This window comes from Anastrepha obliqua, chromosome 2, assembly GCF_027943255.1.
Source record: "Anastrepha obliqua isolate idAnaObli1 chromosome 2, idAnaObli1_1.0, whole genome shotgun sequence".
NCBI lineage: Eukaryota > Metazoa > Arthropoda > Insecta > Diptera > Tephritidae > Anastrepha > Anastrepha obliqua.
In genome coordinates, this window is record NC_072893.1 from 122,222,506 (window position 1) to 122,241,372 (window position 18,867).

The following is an 18,867-nucleotide window of genomic DNA, read 5'->3' on the forward strand; positions in this document are numbered from 1 at the left end:
TTCAGTCAGCTTTTATTTAAACGTATTTAATCAATGGATTCTCTTTTGTGCTACAGTCTCTGTCTAAAAGATCCTTTGACAGGTTAACATGAAAATCGTTCCTGGCGCTGAAAAGCACAAGCTGTAGTGTTAAATTTGATTGTTAATTGTTTGCTGTCGGCAAATATTAGAGTTCTTTCCTCTGATTCCCTGAGTTTCTTATTTTGTTCGTTCGTTTTTGTTTGAATGCGAACTTCAGCCTTACAGGATTACGTGGCATCATTCGTGGTGATACCCCGAAAATCATTGACTGCTACAAGGTGGCGCAAAGTTGAGCATTTATTTTGTTTTTGCATAGTAAAATCTTGTAGTGCCGTTCCATCAGCTATTTGTTTTGGTAGTAAATCTCCTAAGATGCCGTTAGAAGCAGTCAATCTTTTCGCAAAATTTTTCCAATCTAATTTTGTTCAGTGATGTTAGTGATTCAGATTCTTATCGCTTTTCAGAGCGATTTTTAAGTTAATCAACTCCTCCTTCGGATGATGATTTTGAACATGTTTCTCTAATTTTTCTGAATAAATATCCAGCAGTTATTTCAGCTCTACAAATTATCTTAGAAAAGTCATTAACTTCTGGAATTTTTATCGCTGAATGGAAACTAACAATTATTGGGTACGGCAACAAGTTTCCGCCTTTGTAAAAGAGGTGTCGCTGCTGATACTATTTTTGTGTTCGCTCTAGTAAGGTCTCGATCGCAGTAGTTGATATTCATTTGAAGCGTAAAGATCATTTTTTATCTGACGTCAAAAATGTCTACGTTCGCCCCGAAAAACCAGCATTTGCGGGAAGTCATGCTTTATTATTACCTTTTAAAGAAAAGTGCAGCTGAAAGGTGTCGTATATTGATCAATATTAACAGTAATCACGCTCCATCAAATACCACTTGTAAAGAGTGCTTTCGACGCTTCTAAAGTGGCAATTTCGACGTGACTGACAAAGATCGCGAAGGGGCACCGAAAAAATTCGAAGATACTCAACTAAAACAATGATTGGATGAAGGCGCATGTCGCACCCTTGATGATATGTCTAAAGGGTTGGATGTTGACAGATGAACCGTCGGCAAACGTTTGAACGCGATGAGAATGGTCCAGAAAGCAGGTAACTGGGCGTCACATCAATTGGAGTAGAGGGATATCGAGAGAAGTTTGGTGACGTGTGAGATGCTTCTTGAACGGCAGAAAAGGAAAGATTTTCTGCGTCCCATCCTCACTGGCGATGAAAAATGGATCTATACTATAAATCTAAGCGTCGAAAATGTTGGAGCTTGCCAGGTAAACCAGGTCCATAAACAGCGAAAAAAAAATCATACCTCAAAGGTTATGTTGCGCCTCTGGTGGGATGAACTCCTCCTCTATTATGAACTCTTTTAACCATCTGACCCCATCACCGGCGATCATTACCGACTGCAGCTAATGCGTTTGAATCCGGATCTCATAGTGAGCCGGTAGTCATGTAAAACTGATTTTGCTGCACGACAACGCCAATCCAGGCGTTACTAAATCGGTCCAGAAATATTTAGAGGCACTGAATTGTACATCTTGCCTCACCCGCCGTATTCCCCAGAGATTACACCTTCAGATTCCCATCTGTTCCGATCAATACAGTTAGCCCTTATTGGAGAGCGGTACGCTTCTTACGAGAGCATGGAAAACTAACCCAATGAATGGATCGACTCAAAAGAACTCAAAGTTTTCGTCGTCCGTATGCAAGATGGAGCAAAGTGGTAGCTTTCAATGGCACATGCTTCACATAATGGCATGTTTTATTTAATTGTTTAATTAATTCGTAACTTTGACTAAGAAAGGACGGAAACTTCTTCCCATACCAATAATATTGTATATCCGCAATTTTTAAAAACGCCAATAAGAATGCAGCAAATAATTATCGCCCAATTTCCAAGATCTCGAAAATTTCTGAACTTTTTGAAATCATTGTCAAAGAAAAGATGTGCTTTGCTACTAAAAGCCTAATTTCGTGCAGCCAGCATGGTTTCGTTACTAAACGGTCCACAGTGTCTCTCGCAGTTTTTAGTGAATATTGTATTGGCGCCTTCACAGCAGCGCAGCGAGTCGACTGCATTTACATGGATTTTTCTAAAGTAATCGGCAGAGTTTTTCATAACATTTTATTAAATAAATTATTTTCGCTTGCATCTCAATCTGTTTTGTTGATATCCTATTAATGCGGAAGGCATTGTGTGATCCCAATTGATGGTATATCCTCCAAAGCATTCATTGCTCGCTCTGGAGTGCCTCAAGGAAATGTTTAGGTCCGCTACTTTTTGTGTTACTCATCAACGACATTAACAATTGATTTTCATTTGCTAATTTTCTGTTATATGCTGACGACTTAAAAATAGTTTCAGTCATACATAACAAAACTGACGTAGGTAGGATTCAAGCAGATATAGACAAATTTGTCATGTGGTGTAAAAAATCACAACTTTCTTGTGAAAAATAAATATCAAAAAAAGAGGTTGTCTGTAAAGTCGGTTTACTGACGATAGTTTAACGTGATAACGTCATAAGAAAATACTGATTGAATGGATGCATTTTTCAAAAGAAAATTTTAATTTTATTTGTTTGATAGATATTTTGTATGGATATAGAGAATGAGTTAACATTAACATAACATAATATAACATAACATAACACAACACAACACAACACAACACAACACAACACAACACAACACAACACAACACAACACAACACAACACAACACAACATAACATAACATAACATAACATAACATAACATAATATAACATAACATAACATAACATAACATAACATAACATAACATAACATAACATAACATAACATAACATAACATAACATAACATAACATAACATAACATAACATAACATAACATAACATAACATAACATAACATAACATAACATAACATAACATAACATAACATAACATAACATAACATAACATAGCATAACATAACATAACATAACATAACATAACATAACATAACATAACATAACATAACATAACATAACATAACATAACATAACATAACATAACATAACATAACATAACATAACATAACATAACATAACATAACATAACATAACATAACATAACATAACATAACATAACATAACATAACATAACATAACATAACATAACATATCATAAAGCATTCACCAACAGCTTTCATTTGATACCCATATTGTACATACACGTCCGAAGGTTACCCGGGTCCACGTTTTGACCTATATCTCGAGACCCTATCTACCAATAGGTATTCAAACTATACGGAAATTATCTTCCATACCTACTTAACAATGTGTGTAAGTTTGGTTTAATTCGGTTCAAAGACACGGCAGGTCCACGTTTTGGCATATATTTCGAGACCCTAGTCATCAATAGGTATGAAAATTACCCCGTATTAAAGCAATTATCAACAGCTTTCATTTGATATCCATATTGTACAAACACATTCTAGGGTCCACGTTTTGGTCTCTATCTCGAGACCCTAGTCACGGAGCGGATGGAAATACTCTGAACTAAAGCATTCACCAACAGCTTCCATTTGATACCCATATTGTACATACACATCCGAAGGTTACCCGGGTCCACGTTTTGACCTATATCTCGAGACCCTATCTACCAATAGGTATCCAAACTATACGGAAACCATCTTCAATACCTCCTTAACAATGTGTGTAAGTTTGGTTTAATTCGGTGCAAAGACATGGCGGGTCCACGTTTTGGCATATATTTCGAGACCCTAGTCATCAATAGGTATGAAAATTACCCCGTATTAAAGCACTTATCAACAGCTTTCATTTGATACCCATACTGTACATACACAACCAAAGGTTACCCGGGTCCACGTTTTGTTCTATATCTCGAGACCCCAGTCACGGAGCGCCATGAAAAATAATCTGTACTAAAGCATTCACCAACAGCTTCAATTTGATATCCATATTGTACAAACACATTCTAGGGTCCACGTTTTGGTCTCTATCTCGAGACCCTAGTCACAGAGCGGCATGAAAAATACTCTGAACTAAAGCATTCACCAACAGCTTCCATTTGATACCCATATTGTACATACACATCCGAAGGTTACCCGGGTCCACGTTTTGACCTATATCTCGAGCCCTATTTCCAAAATAAAATATAATCCATGTTACTAGTGGATGATGTAGCTTTCGAATGGTGAAAGAATTTTTAAAATCGGTCCAGTAGTTTTGACAAACAAAGTTTTCCTCTTTATAATATTAGTATAGACAACATATCTTATAAGGTATATGGTAAATATTAAAATACATTTTTTCCTTCATATATAATAAAAAAATTAGTAATTATAACATTAAAACAACAGGTATTATTAACAAACTTGGTTTTATTTTAAATTCTTCAAGTGAATCAAAATAATAATAATCAATAAGAAGGCATATGCCAATACAAATACGTGAATTTATATATGTACATATGCGCATATACATACATATATACGCTCACTTAAGTAGGAGAGAGCAAGATGTCGAACGTTGCCGTTCGTTTGCTTTGTTTGCTTTGTCGTTCGTTCCGCGCTTTCGCTTGCAGTTCATGCAATGCAATGAGCAAGGTAACGACAAATGAGCAAGGTAACACTAAATAGCAAGGTAACACTAATGAGCAAGGTAACACTAAATAGCAAGGTAACACTAATGAGCAAGGTAACACTAAAGAGCAAGGTAACACTAAAGAGCAAGGTAACACTAAATAGCAAGGTAACACTAATGAGCAAGGTAACACTAATGAGCAAGGTAACTATATATGAGCAAGGTAACACTAATGAGCAAGGTAACTACATATGAGCAAGGTAACACTAAAGAGCAAGGTAACACTAATGAGCAAGGTAACGACACATGTTTTCGTGCGTGCAACCTGTTAAATCGAATTATAAGACGTTATCACGTCAAAAATTTTGTCACTTTTTCCTTCGAAAGGAGGATGGGTTTAGTAAAAGTGGATTATGAGCGCCGATTGAATTGTGGTTGTGCGAACCGCTTTATGCTGCTGTTGACGTTCATCATGTTTTTAATAATGAAAACCTGCTATATCAGCAATCGTAGGAAAGAAAAGTGAGCCAAGATGCTAAAACCTTAGCCTCGCAAGAGCAAAGCAGCTAAGGTGAAAGTGCTGTGATAATTCCACCTCATCCTCCAGATAGCTGGCGCAGAAAGAACTCGAAGCAATGCCGCGTCTCACAACACGGACACCTTGCGAATAGTGTCGTCCCTGAGGACTCCCACGAAATTCAAGAGCTGCGCTTTTGTCAATCTCAGAAAATCCCTCGAACGTCTCCAATTCACACATGGCCGGAAAGATTTCCCAACATTACAAGTTTGTGTACTTGCCCAGCACTGGCTGACTTCATAGGTCACCCACCCTTCCAGGCTTCCAAACTTTCGCGGCGAAACTACCTCATCGGTCACTTGTCTGACAAACTCAGCCGCCATGCAGTTTCGCGCAATGTCACTATGACGAGGTATACAGATAGGACCTTTTGTCAACGAATTCGGCTGCCATCAAAAGTGACCAATTTTGAGGGCACCATCATCGAGCCGACAGCCCTAATTGCACCTAATCAGCTGCTTCTTTATTGGCGGCTACCTCTGCCTAGAAGACACTCCAGTGATTGTCAAAGAAAAATATTGGCACAGAAGAAAGCCTTATTTCACTCTGTGCTGACAGCTACATGAACACGGCGAAAGAAATAAAAAATAAATTGGATTTACCAATACCACCTTTTTATAGATTCGTCTTGGCCACAGCTATCTAATGGTTAATGGTTAATGGTTAATGGTTGTAAAGGGTTAAGGTATGGCCCTATAGCACTGCGACCATATTGATCTATTGTGCTCCCTATGCTGTCTATTGACTGTTAAGTATGCTTATGAATTGTACCAGCTCCTTCTGAGGGAGTGATTGAAGGTCTTCATCTGTAAGCATGAACTTGTTTAAAAACCGTTTCCTTCTATGCGTCAACCCCGGACATTCGATGATGAGATGTTCTATAGACTCTTCATCTTCGCAGCAGAATCTGCAGGTGCTGGTGTTAGTTAAGCCTAACTTGAGTTAACTTGAGCTATGCTTATGGTGTTTTTGATTTTATTTAGGATATTTAGGTGACCGGTGAGGTTGCCCAATTTGAAATTTTCTTTCATGTGTAGCATGAGTGCTTGCGTAGCTGCTTCCTCTTGGATTGCTATATGAAGTGGTGGGAGATTGAGGAGTGCTTCCATGCCAGCTGTTGGGGTAGTTCTCATAGCCCCTGTGATGCAGCTATCTAACATATAACTCAAGTGTCAAATGTGATTGACACACGACGCCATTTGCAAAAATTATACACCTTCCTATAGGGCGATTAATTTAGCGCCACTTTGTATGAAGCCGAATGAGTTGCAGTAAAGGCTAACGTCTGTTCTCCTGCGCTTACCGATGTCGATGAGACCCTTTAGTTTTTTTATTTACTTCTATGCGTTAAAAAGATGGTAGATTTCGAAACTTTCTGTAGTTGAAGTACCCATCCCACACTATGCTCCAATATGAGCTAAAGGAAAAACAAAAAAAAAAAAATAATTAAATTAAATTCTTATTCAACTGAAACTATGTCTTGTGCACTGTTGAAAAAATATCGAAATAGCTCCAAGTAATACAGCTACTGTCAGGAGAAAGGCTCTAAATCAACTTCTGTACGTTGAAAAAAGGTATGTTTTTGTATACTATTTGATGCCAATAAAAACATACTATAAAATCAAAGCGATCGCATTTTATTTTCTTAAAAAATATCTATAAAAAATTAGTATTTGTCCAGACTACGTCTTTCCTTCTCTTCTATTTGGTTTCCTTTTAAATTTTCCAAAAATTCAAGGCAAATATATTGGATTTTTCCCCCCCAAACAAATAATTACTTAGTAATTCATATGTTGCTTTAATATTTTACGTTCTAAATCGAGCCTGTAAAATTTATTTGAAAAATTGTTGGTTTTCTAATTTTTTGTTTATTTTTGGGTGAACCAGTCAACAACATGCAATACAAATAATCTACAATTTTCTAACAGTATTTACCTTGTTTGTTATTATTTATATTTTTTTTATGCCATTTTAATTTTTCGACAGCATTTTTTTACAAAGTTGCCTCTTTGCTGCCACTCTGTATTTATTTAATTAATTATTCATGCGCTTCATATAACAACAATTCAATTCAACAAAAAAATTTATTTTTTAGTCAAATTTCTCTGTTTCTGTTTTTTATATTTTTCACTTACTTTTTTAATTTTTTGTTGAAAACAGTTTGACAATTTTATCGAACGCTTCATTTGGCTGCCGAAAAACGCATTGAAGCTCGCTGATTACTAAAGCACTGACAACCAAAAGCACCAGTGACAGCCAACAATTAATTAAATTGACGGCTAGTGGAGATTTTGCATACATTTAGGTGTTAGTTAGAGGGCGGAAAGCATTTTAAATTTAATAAAAAAAGACACACATAGATAAAAAAAAAAATTAGCAAAATTGGTTGAAAAATTGTGGCAAAAAATTCTTGTCGTTACTACAAACATATAGGGGGGCATTTTAGGAGTTAGAGAACTGAAACTGATAATGCAAAACAGAAATTTTGTGGGAATAAATTTTTTGCGTTAAAACATTTGCAACCAGTTAAGTTAACTTATTAATCGAAGGTAGAGGGCTCTGCCAAGAATTTTTTATAAAACTCAGTTTTGCGCTCCGCCAACCAAAAGACTATGTAACTCAATTCAGGGTTTGCTGATTATTATAGTACCAGATAAGATTTCTTAAAAAAGCAGCAGAGTGCCTGTTCCTCAGTGTGGAGAAGGGTACAGCGGTCCACGTTCCTATCAAAATCCAGTCGATAATTCAAGCCTAACAGTGCACATAAAATCAGACAAGAAATGCCAGACTTTCTTTCAGTTTGTTCCTGAATACCCTCTTTTCAAGTTGAAATGAATGCCAAGTCAAAGCCAAATGATGTGACTGCTGAGCGAGTCTGGAAGAGCAACTGTGTGGTGGTTATTTCTCTCAAATATGTGGTTAGATTTGACTGAATTGGCTTCCCCGAGCCTAGAAAGTGGACGAGTTTTCTTAACTACCTGCAGTCTGCTCTTAGACTGGGCAATTCAGTGGCAATTTTCAATCAAGTGGGAGGCTCATTCGCTGAGTCTATGTTAGAGTATCCAAGTTATAGACTCAATGCAAAGTCAAGTCACTGCTGCCAGTAATACCAATACCTCTCACAGTTCAATAGTCAAAAGGTCAGTAACACAGAAATTTTGATTCTTATTTTCCCGATACTTCTGAGAAGGTGGGGCATTTCATATATTAAAAGCGATTTAAGACCAAGCTTCTTGATGAGAACATGTCTATCAGAAAAAGTAGTGAATCGTCTGAAATGCATTTTTTTTGTTTTTGCACAAATTAAGGTTTCTACTTGGCAAAGTTTGTGGCCGGCTTTCCATTTCTAGCCACATTTCTTATTCAACTATTTTTGTTATTGCCTTTTGTTGTTTGTCTTTGAACTGCCTTGGACTTGTATGCGCCCTTTTTATGCTGTTATCTCTTTTTGTTTGTTAATTATGCTAATTTTCTAACTGCTCTTGCGCCTGTTGGTATGCACCACTAATTACAAAAATCATTAATAGAATGACAAGAAAAAGCATTAGTGCGAGATTGAATGAACAGGCGGCTAAGCCAGCATGCAGGGCATGCGGAGAAAAGAAGGAAAGCAGAAAACGAAAAAGCAAACACAAAAAAAAAACAGGTTTAACAAAAATTATTGAACGAAAAAGCGCGAGTGAAAAGCAACATCAATTTGAGGCTTAAATACTTTGCTGATGAGTTTTTGGTAAAAAAGCAAGCGGCGCACAGGCGGCTGTGGTTGACCGCAAACAAACGAGAAGCAAGTGCTGATGGCAAGTGAAGTAAATATTTAGAGGAGAGCTAGAAGACGAAGGGGTACATCTGCCATGATAGCATATCAATAAGCGTCTCAAAGGGCGGCTAAAACAACAGAACCGCCCCATTCCCATTCCGGGCATTGAAAAAAATATTTTTGCTGGCAACGCCTGTACACCGCTTGGGTCAGCTCAGCGCCCAACAGAAAATAATTAATTACATAATCGGATTAACTCGTTAGTTCTGATATTGTTTTTGTAATTTATGGGTGATGGCTGCCGGAGCAGGACGACGCTGCGCTGCGGCAAATGGCCGATGGTGGCATGTAATTAGCATAAGCGTTGCGCAAATGCATTCAAATTAATTGTGAGTGGATTAAAGCATGCAAAGCACTATTAAGGGAGTGGGGTGTGCTTGTGTGTGTACTTGTACATATATGTATGTGTGTGTTTGTGTGTGTATAAGTGAAATCGACGGGGCAAGGATGCTAATGCCATGACATTGGGCTAAGCGAGAATGACATGCTTTGAGTGGGTGGGTGTGTGCGTGTGGGGGTTTGTGTATGTAGTAAAGCACTACCTTCTTGGTAATATGGCTGGTAGCGCAAAAATATTACATAAAACACCGCAAATTCTATTTAATTAAAATTCATGGAAATTCATTTTACGTATACGCCCCGGGTGCACTGGATTTATACTTGCATATATGTATGCCATTTATGCGCTTAATGGCGCTGTTTCCCATTATTGTTATGCATTACAAGGAAAATAACAGTATCTGTATTGTTTTTGTTCTAGCTGTTGCTGCGTTAATGCCATTTTATTTCTTTTTTTTCTTCTTCTACTTCTTTTTTGCACTGTAGTAGGGGAACTGCACTGAGAAAGCGGTAAAAACACGCATTTTTCATTAAAATTCCATTACAATGGTGAAGTATGCTTTCCAGGCAACGTCCACAAAATGCGCGTAAAAGCAGATCCCATTAAGTTGTTTGTTTTTTTTGGTGTTTTTTGTTCAAAAAGTTTATTGCACCAATAAAAAGTCTTAATATCGGGCACTGGAGCATGGAGAGTTAATAAAATTTCCAAATCATTAATTCCGCACAAATTTCTTCACCAACTTCTCTCATCGATTTCGATTTTGTGCCGCGCGCCTAAATGCTTATTATTTTTATTTAATTAAAAACGAAAACTTTGGCTCATAAAAAAGTTTGGTATCTATACAAACACACACACACATACACACACGTACACATACGCGCTTGCTATACCGCCCAAATCAACGCAAAAATGCTCGTGTACAAAAGCATCGTATGCGCCATTTTCATTTAGCTATCAGCTAATAAAAATGTGCGCAAAACAAATTTTTATTGCATATTTTTAGCTGCATGCAATGTGTTTGATTTCCGCTTTAGTTGCCACATAAAAAAGTGCTAAAGCAAGCCTATGCTGGCCGTGTATTCAACTAAGCATGGCCTGCTTTTGGGCGCGCTACGCACTCGCAGCTCGTAAAAGCACAGCAATAAAACCGAAAGCAAAGCGCAACAAAAATCGAAGTGCAAAGTGTGGAAATTATGAAGAAGAGTCGTAAAAAATGTGCGCAGTTACGCATATTCGAGTGTCCTTTTGACGGTACTGCCTCTTCATTCCACCGACATTCAAGCAAAGTGACTTCCATCTATTAGCTGCCATATGGCCAATAGACATCTCGATTGTAGAGCACGCAATCAGTCAGTCTGTTTGACAGCGAGGCATATCTCACTTTATATGCTGTTGCTGCTGCTCTTCTGTTTCTGCTTCTTCTTTTTCTTTTTACTCGCCATTTCACAGCTAATCAAAACCGAAATGCAAAGTCTCCAAATTGTCATAACAACTGACGCGCAGCGTATAAAATAATCCATGTGGAAATACATAGAAGCATTAAGTGCTGCGAATGCATGAGTGTTGAGTGAGTTTTGCTTCTTTGTTTAACGGAAGTTAGCGTTTGTGTGTGTGTGTGAAAACATGCGGAGTAAGAGCGGAGTGTGAGCGACAGGTATCAAATTGCTTTGAATGTGTGAGTGGAGAGCGTGCAACAATTTTTCGGTGCTGTCAAAACAAAAAACTAGAAAGAGAAACAACAGGAAAATTTAGCACAAAAATTACTTATAAAAGGATTTATTTTTTTTTTATATTTACATTTTTATTATTATAGAAGGAAGGATATTTTTATTTTGAAATATTTTCTGGCTTTACTTCGAAGAAATTTTTAAGTCAATTCCCACAAAGTTTTATAAAAGCCAACCCAAATTTTCAGCCAAAATCCAGAAAACAATTCTTCGAAAATTTTTGGTGTAATAAATTCAATTCAAAAGAGCCCAAGGACGTTTAGATTTTAGAATATTCCGGCGCAAAAGTGGGAAACCTACGATTTTTGACTACATTTCTGGCCATGTGCTATCCTTCTTAATATCGTAAAAGTGTCTCAAATTCGAACCTAGCACGAAAAGAGCCTTCGGAAAAATTTTTCCATTGGTTATTTTCTATTTATTCAGGAAATAAATCAGTCATGGTCGGCCTCTATTATTTATGAGACCTTTGATAGTCTTCTTATAAGTTGGCTAGGTCTTCAATTACCCACTAACTCAAAAAGTTCTGATCCAGTACACCAATGCAAGTTCTGTAATAAAACCCGCCACGGCCTCGCGACAACTTGTCGGAGTTTCATGGCTCCTTTGATGATCTAACTCTAACTTGAATAGGACTTTTGTGACTCATTCCAGACAGTTCTTTTTCAGTAAAAATACCCTTCACGGGGTCTCACGGTAACTTGTGTGAAGCCTCAGATTTTATATTCATCAAAGTCAAAGTTGAATATACAAAGCGAAGTTTTTTAGAGTCTCGTATGATTTGTCTGGAATCTCAGTTTTGAGATCCTCGAGGTACTAATTCGGTAATAAGCATAAGGTATTTGAAGTCCACTTAATGCTTTGGTTCCACAAAAACCTTGCTTAACTACTAAGTCCGTTGACGATCTCGCTACAACGTCGCTACTACTTCACAGATAGTCTATAAACTTCTGGGTAAGTCACGACTCCTTTGGTGAGCTAACCTTAACTTGCATGGGATTTTTTGGGCTCTTCCAGAAAGTTATGGTTCAGTAAAAAAACATCCTTTATGAACTCATGATAACTTGGGTGAAGCCTCAGTTTTTTATTCATCAAAGTCTAGGTTCAGTACACAACGCTAAGTCCATTAGTGAGATTTTTTAGAGTATCAGTAAGATGTAGCTGGAACCTCAGTTCCCTAATCCAAAAAGTACTAATTCAGTAGTAAGACATTCGAAGTCCTTACCTTGGTCTGGGTCCACAAAAATCATGATCAACTACAAAATCTGTTGAAGACCTCACTACAACTTGGCTGGGCCTGCGATTAGTCCACAGGTTGTATACAAACTTCAGAGTAAATCAGGACTTCTTTGATGATATAACCTTAGTTTGCATAGGACTTTTGTGGCTCATTCCAGAATGTTATGGTCAAGCAGAAAAAAATTGATGGTCTCACGACAAATTGAGCGAAACCTCAGTTTCATACACCACAAAGTCTCGCCTCAGTGCACGAAATCATATTAGTTAATGCGACCTTTTGGAGACTCGCTCTTAATTGGTCGATGTGTCAGTGATCTAGTCCCCATAGTGCAAATCAGTAACATTATTTTTGAGGGCCTAATTATAATTTGGCTTTTCACTGCTCTAGTCCAATAACAAAGCCATTGACGACGACATTAACACTTTGTTGGAGCCTTGGTGAGTCCACCGCTCATCCCCAAAGTACTAATTAAGTCCAGTCCTCATTGCATTACTTAGCTGGAACCTCTGTTATCTCGTCAACAGATTTGGGTTTGTCACATTAACATCGTCTATCCTCCTACCATCTTCTAGTTCCTCAAGAGCTGTATGGCAGAAATTGACCTTCTGTGAACAATATTTCCTTAACTTTTAGAAGCTCGATTAAGCTACGCGTTCCCCAGCTAGAGCAGAGTAGCGCACCATGCCGAGAGCAGTTTTGTACAAGAGTTTTCGTTTTTGCTATTACTGGCTCACTTTGGCTTGGACTAAGAATCAATGTCACTTCCCTCCACTGCTTTCCAACAATACATTTCACTTCGTGCCGTTAAAACTTACTTATTCAATTGGAGTTTACATCCAATTTACATTCGCAGCTTTGTTCCATACCAAATCGTTCCACTCCATTTCATTTCATTTCGTTACAATCCTTTTTTATCGCACGCCGCAACCAAATTAAAATAAAAAAAAGCAAAAAAGTGCCTGCTGCTTATTATTGCAAAAACAAAACCAAGTAAAAACTACAACCGCAACGAAACAAAATACAACAGTAATCCTGAAAATGTCGGAAATCCTTTGAGATAATCATCAGATGCGCAGGCTAATAGTATGTGGCAGGCTTTTAGGCACCTACAACGCTGCAAACATACAAGGTTTCACACTCGCACACACACACGCGTGCATGCATGCATATACATCTAAACGAATGCCTGCATATACTATTATTTTGGTTTTTGTTTTTATTTTTGTGGCATTACTTTTGTCTGCTGTTGTCTGCTGCCAATGGACGACTGTTTATACGGGTGTTGCATCTGTGATTACAAGCGCAAATAAATACAACGCACAGACCCAAAACGAAATGTAACGGAAATAACAAATGAAATAAATGTTGAAAATGGAATAAAACAAATCCATCAAAATGGCAATGCTATCACCAGGAGATTCCCAATCCTCATTCCGCACACAAAAGCAATTTGATGCTGGCTTACAATGGGTGAGCTGTGTAATTTGGGCGAGATATGGCGGTGTATGTGTGTGTGTGTACTTGTGTGACTTTGTATGTGTGTGCTTGTATGATTTTTTATATGCGTATATGTGTGTGAGTGTGTGTGTGCTTTTTCGGTCATTCGATTGTTAGCAGCAAATTTCAAATGCCATTCGCAAACAACCATTCTCTCTAACAACACATGCACACATACACTAATACCTATGCATGCATGCTTACATAGACGCATGTAAACATAGCTAAGCCATGTTTGAGTTGTTGAAAATGTCTGGCATTTGCTTAGTTCTTCCTTATAATCCTGAACGTATCACAAACTAACAAAATTCCAAGCGCACGCACTCACACACACACGCGTGCAAAGTGAAATACTTTTAGTTTACAAGCTCATATTTTGTTTGAAATTTTATACCTTTCTTTTGGTTTTAACTAAAAGCCTGCCAGGCTTATCGAATGTATAAAATTTCATTACATTTGATTTGAACTCGATACATCTCTCTACTGACTTTTTGGAATATCTTTTTATTTTTTTATTTCAAATCTCATACATCTAACGCTCGGATATACGCATGTAAATATGTTAGGGTAGTTCAGAAAGCAAATTTTCTATTATTCTCCACTGAATCATAAAATTTGAAATACAGGGTGGCCGCAGGATGAAAGCCGCTACCAAAAAAAAATTGAATAACTTTTTTTCTTTTTAAGTTATCTGTTCCATTTTTGTTTTAATTTGCAGATTGATCTTTAAAATTTATTAAAATGGATAACTGGGACACGCAAACAAGAATTTTGATAGTCCGCCGCTATCACGCACTGGAGTCCGTAGTTTTGGTACAGAGAGAGTACAGGCGGATGTTTCGCGGCGATCCCCCTAGCAGATGGACCATAATGAGACTGGTGAATAATTTTGCTGAGCAAGGAACAGTCGCAAGAAGGCCTTATCATCGAAACCCACCAGTTCGGACGGAGGAAACGATCGCTGTTGTAGCTGCAGCTATACAAAGCAATCCAAGGGTTTCAACAAGAAGCTTATCTGCTCAACTTGGTGTCAGCCGACAGTCTTTGCAAACAATAATGCACAAAGATTTAGACTTATTTCCCTACAAAATTCAAATGGTTAACAAACTGAATGCAGCAGACTTGCCGATTCACTTGGAATTTTGCCAGAAGATCCTGCAAATGGTGGAAGAAGACCAAAACATGTTAAACTGCCTTTTCATGTCTGATGAGGCCCATTTCGATTTAAACGGCAATGTGAACAAACAAAATTGTCGAATATGGAGTACTTCTAACCAACAGATACTCCACGAGACGGAATTGCATCCTCTTCGCGTGACAGTGTGGTGTGCGGTTTCTTCACGCTGTATTGTCGGGCCTTATTTTTTTGAAGAAAATGGTCACACCGTTACGGTTACTGGAGACCGTTATTTGAAAATGCTGAAAGAATTTTTCTATCCAGAACTACGCCGAAAGAAAATTCCTTTCAACTCTGTGTGGTTTCAACAAGATGGGGCAACGTCTCACATAGCCCAGACTGTTATGACAGAGTTGCGACGAAAATTTCCCAATAAACTGATTTCAAGAAACTCCAAATTTCGTTGGTCCTCCAGGTCGCCTGACCTTACTGCACCTGACTTTTTCTTGTGGGGTTTATGTAAACAAGAAGTTTATAAAACAAAGCCAACAAATTTGAATGAACTAAAACAATCCATTCGGGCAACAATTGCGGCTATTCCTGTCGCAACTCTCAAAGCAGCAATGAACAACTTTTTACTAAGATGCCGCACTTGTGTCAACGAGCATGGGGGGCATTTAAATTCAATTATTTTTAAAACTAGTTAAGCTACATTTAATAAAATTTAATGACCTTCAAAAAAAGTTATTTGAGTTTCTTAATGTAGCAAAACTCATCAGCCACCCTGTATTTTAGAAAGCTTTTGAACGAGTTGGCTTTCAAAGCGTTGTATAAATTCGTTGAAGCTGGAGATTGAAAAAAGTCGAGCGAAGAAGCACCGAGAGTTTTGGTAACTCCTAAAACTCTCGGACTAAAACGCCCATTGAACGCAAAGCTCTGCAAAATAGAAAGGTAGATAGTCAAGGAGGAAAGAGAGAAGTAACAGACGGGTAAAGATGCGATAGAACAGAGACATAGAGATAGTTAGACCTGTGAGAATTTTCCAGATTCTTTGGTAAATCTGAAAATGCCTTCCAGTTTGAGAGAACGAATATTACACATGATTCTCATGACATCGGCAACCAAAAGTCGCAGCCTTGCTCTAGCAGGGCACTCACAGAGTGCTTCGTGTTATCCGCCTCCTCTAAGCAGTACACCCAAATCGGGTCCTCAATGATTCCAGTGGTGATCCAATGCTGAACCCATGGATTATGTCGAGTAATAATATCAACCATCAACCGGCCGACGTTTCTTCCAAGTTTTAGAAGAAACTTCAGAAGTTTGCTATTCGGGCTTGTCACAAAACACTTTGCAGATCTGCAGCATTAGACTCATCGCTTTTTATGTAAATTGCATGACCCACTTGATGATTTCCGCAGAATTGATTCCGATTATTTGCTCCGATGCCTGTGCGGTAACCGCTGATCCACAGTTGACCAATTCAGCGGAAATTTCATTTCCTTGAACACCGCAGTATCCTGGAACCCATATAAGTGCACGCCTATTTAGTCTAACTACAGAATTAAGCTTCTTCCTACATTCTAAAAAAAAGTTTTGAAGTTTCCTTTCCTAATTATAAATACGTTAACCTTAGTAAGTTGGCTCAAAACTGCTAGCAAATGGGTAAGTTCTCGTTCTTTGTAAACGTGAATTGAAAAAGAAAGGTTTTGTTATATTGTAGTTTTCACAGACTTTTTTGGCTCTGCCTTTATTATTTTGCGATACTTCCAGCCACACACGCGTGCATAGTGAAGTGTTCTTTTTACAATATTTACCACATTTTTCGTGAACCCTTTCTTTTGTTAATCGCTCATAAAAGTAGAATTCATTCTTCGACCAAAACCATAAATATCCTAGTAAAAAACTCTGTTAAAGTTAAAAAAATATATCGAACTTTGATAGAATTCTGCAATTTATTAATGAAAATATTAACAGATCTTTTTTTTTGTAACCATGCAACTATTCTCGTACTTACACGTTTGCCACGCACCTCCTTCTCCATTTCTCCCATAAAAATTGCCAGTGAAAAGAAAATTTTTATATGAAAATATTTTGGAAGTTGTTTTCACTTCAACACGCAACACGAATCGGGTGTGAAAAGAAAAAGTGAAACGATCTTGTTTCACTCCCCTTTATTATTTTCATGTGAAAACATCTCGATGTCCCTTTTCATTTTTTCACTGAACGCGAATCGAAAGGGTAATGAAAACCGGAAAAACGTTTCATTTCACGTTTACAAAGAGGAAGAATCGACCACCAGCTTCAAAGTATTTGTTGGAAATAGACGAATTCGAGTCAGTAATTAATATAAATTAGTCAAGAGTCACCAGTCACTAGTCACTAATCACAAGTCATTTACCACTAATCAGAAGTTCGTTATCAGCTTGAAAGTATTACTTTAAAATAGACGAGTTGGAGTTAGTAATTAATATTTGTTAGTGAAGAGTTACCAGTCACTAGTCACTAGTCACTTATTACTAGTCATTTGCCACTAATCACAAGCCATTTATCAATTGTCACTTGTCACTAGTCATTTACTACTAATAGAAGTCCCTTATCAGCTTAAAAGTATTTCTTTGAAATAGACGAATTCGAGTCAGTAAATAATATTAATTAGTCAAGAGTCACCAGTCACTACTCACTAATCACAAGTCATTTACCACTCATCAGAAGTTCGTTATCAGCTTGAAAGTATTACTTTAAAATAGACGAGTTGGAGTTAGTAATTAATATTTGTTAGTGAAGAGTTACCAGTCACTAGTCACTAGTCACTTATTACTAGTCATTTGCCACTAATCACAAGCCATTTATCAATTGTCACTTGTCACTAGTCATTTACTACTAATAGAAGTCCCTTATCAGCTTAAAAGTATTTCTTTGAAATAGACGAATTCGAGTCAGTAAATAATATTAATTAGTCAAGAGTCACCAGTCACTACTCATTAATCACAAGTCATTTACCACTCATCAGAAGTTCGTTATCAGCTTGAAAGTATTTCTTTAAAATAGACGACTTGGAGTTAGTAATTAATATTTGTTAGTGAAGAGTCACCAGTCACTGGTTACTTATCACTAGTCATTTGTCACTAAAACATGTCACTTGTCACTAATCAATAGCCAGTTATGAGTCATAATTTTGTGTACTCAGATGTGAATTGTATGGATGGACGAAATATATATAATACGTGGGGAACTTTCACTTAAAGGTAGTAAACCAAGTTCGTCGATAAATCGAATGTGTACTTGGGTACCCAGTATACTTGTGCAACGTTGAAAAATATCTTTGTAATTAAAAGTTAATTGTGTCTTTAACAACTAACTCTAGTTCCTGCGTGACACCCTAATGTAGTTATGTTTTTTCTTCTTCAAATTAAACTGCAATCAACATCTTTGCCTGAAAATTGTCTCTTTTGCCTGAATTAGCTTAGTGAGTTTGATGTTACTCATACGCTCGGGAGTTCAGTGATTTACGAATGCAAGCCAATGGAGGCTGCTTTGAGGTGGAGTTGTTGTCAATAAATGTAATTTCACTTTACTTTCTGACATAATACTAATATTTAACATGCGTTTCTATATTCTATATTTATATTTTTTTTTCATTCTCTTTCCAGGTAAGCCAATCAAGCATTGAAAATGCCTGTGCATCAAAATGCCCTGTTGAGACTAAATTTTTGGTATGTGATAATTCATTTTATAATATTTTCAACTTTTAAAATAAGCATTCCACTTGATGATAATTGTAATTTTTAAAGCAGTCGCTTCCAAATTATGTAGAATATTTTTTATTGAGTTGGCTAAGTCACATTTAGGGTAGATACCACCTTACCTAGGTAGGTTTACTTTCCCCTGAAATTTAACTATGCTGGTCTGGCACGCCCGAAGTAGCACTAAATCTCCGTTTTGAT